This window comes from Cyprinodon variegatus, unplaced genomic scaffold, assembly GCF_000732505.1.
Source record: "Cyprinodon variegatus isolate N-32 unplaced genomic scaffold, C_variegatus-1.0 Scaffold444, whole genome shotgun sequence".
Lineage (NCBI taxonomy): Eukaryota > Metazoa > Chordata > Actinopteri > Cyprinodontiformes > Cyprinodontidae > Cyprinodon > Cyprinodon variegatus.
The window spans coordinates 646,168-648,805 of record NW_015150897.1 but is presented as its reverse complement, the minus strand read 5'-3'; positions in this window follow the sequence as shown (position 1 = coordinate 648,805).

Sequence of the window (2,638 nt, the reverse complement as noted above, 5' to 3'; positions counted from 1 at the left end):
TTCCTCCCCTCTTCTATCAATCTTACACTAATCTGAAACAGGGACATAATACAATGACAATCCTTTCCAAACATATTTAATCTCATCATACATATTATTATTATGAATATTATTATTATTATTGTTGCTATCTCACCTGATTAAATACTAAAACGGCTAATCACCACAATATTTGGGGCTACGAGTAAAAACAGCATAAGAAATGAACATTAAACCAGTGGTTATATCTTCCTCCATCATTCTCAGATCATGCAGATCTTGTCTCATTCAGATTTCCTTTTACAGCCACTTATTTTTTATAATGAGGAACTTTCATATATCCAAACTGAGTTGTAAAAAGGTAGACGTGGGCTTGGAAGTATATGCTCATAAATCAAAACTATAATAAATAACAACAAAAACTACTTCTAATAATTATTTGAAGATGAGGAGTGGTGGAGAGTGGTGGCCTAGTGGTGAGGGCATTGTGCTTGGCTCCTAGAAGTTCTGTGTTCAAGCCCCACTCTCACAGACTGCCATTCTGTGTCTCTGAGTAAGAACCGTAAACCCCCCACTGCTCCCTGGGTGCCTCTCAATGGCAGCCCACTGCTGCCCAGAGGGATGGGTTAAATGCAGACAGTGAATTTTGCTTGTGCTTTGTAACAGTGTAATGACATTTTAGTTGAATTGTAATTCTTCTATTCTAATTCTAAGATAAAGTTAAGGCCCCTAATCAGTTGATAACTGGAGAACCACCGTACCAGATTATTTATGCGCCTTGCAAGGTTGTATGGTTTTTGCGCCTTGCAAGGACTGGACGTTGGTGAGCAAATGATCTTTTTTATCAAGTAGATGTTCAGGTTATTTCGGATTAATAGATTTTTGATTACGGTTGTTTTTACCAAAATTATTCATTTTTATATTAATATTTTTAAATGAATAATATCTTAATATTAATACAATTTTAGCTGCAAAACACTCATATGACTCATCAAGGACACATTTTGTGTGTTGCACCATGTTTTAACCCTGTAATACCAAATGTATCATATTTGATACATACCGTTTCTGAAATGTTTTGCATAATTTAATGGTAAAAGCTTTGCTCAAAATCCTATTGTACACAATCAGATATACCTGATAACAGAGGGCAGAAGACTACACAAAAAATAATCTTGACTTATCGCATAGTAATAAATTATTAACATCAAAAATGTATTTCTGTTTTTTCTTTTTACATATTTTGTTAAAAGGCCAAATAAGGACTTCAAACCAAAAAAAAGTAATTTTCTGTTTTGTTTTATTCTTGGATCGGGCTTTAAAGGGTTAAGGTTGAAAACAGACTTTCAGTGCTAAATAGTAAAGCACTTATACAGTAGATATGAATGTGAGTGCAACCTTTGAAGTATTTCAGATTTATCTGTTAATACAGTGGAGATTGTCCATATTTGCTATACAGGACACATTGGTTTTGAATTCAGACTGAATAATATCTTGAATTTTGTTCAATTATATTTTACAATGAAACTTTGCAGACAGTTGCATGTATGTTTCTTTTTATGTCATGAACCAAGGTTAAACTTAACATAATATAAATTGTATTTGTTGAAAATACCCAATAAATGCATCTAATTCAGTTGGTAAAGTTTAAAAAAACAATAACTGGAACATACCTGATTAAACTGTGATTTTATATTTTATCTTGATCTAATACTGCCTACTTTTGGGTGCTGCTGAGTTACACAGACACACACATTGCTTTTTTATGCTGAATAAGAGCATTGTTAAGAATGTAATTCTAATTCTTTATCAAATCTAACTCATGCATTGACTAGCCTCGACCACACTTAATCTCCTTATTTGCAACAGGAAAGGTATTACCCTTTCTGTGAAGTATTTCTTTCCTATTGTCCTCATATTCCATTATCAGTATCTCACATTATTTTATACTTGTTTTACGATTGTTCAAAAGGTCCTGGAAACCTAAAAAATAGGTTAAGCAATTATAAAAATGCAGCCAGCTGCACAATTTGGGACTTGAAGACAAACACAACAAAAGCTGTGGGGAAAAAACAAGGCCATGAGAGCGAAAAAATCCACAACAATCTGACACAGTACAAATGGCACCATTACAGCAAATGTAGTGAGGGGGTTCATCACAAATAAAACACCAAGCTAATGCGAAACAATCAAATGGGCCATTTATATAAATTTATGTTTTATTTTCTCCAGAGGCATTTTAATGATGGGAGAACTAAGCCTAGATTATCCGAACCGATGTAAGTGAATGTAGCAGGCAGCACACAGTCTCTCAAACAGATAACAAAAAATGAGAATTTGCTTTTTACAGATTGAACAGATTAAACAGAGAAACGTTACTGTGTACATGTTTTAAGCAACCATTACAGTTTTAATACAGTAGAACAACAAACACGTGAAGTATCTTTGTTGATCTGTTTTTTTTGTTTTTTTTTCTCTGCTTCCTTTGGCCTGATCCTTTACAATATATTAAAACACAGAAATTTAGATTAATTACTGATCTACATAAATGCTAATGTCATGCTCTCCACTCACAGGACAGTAATTATTTACTCCCTAATAATTTAATATTGAAGTTTACATCTAAGGCCCAAATGTGATAAACATGCATGTTAACCGT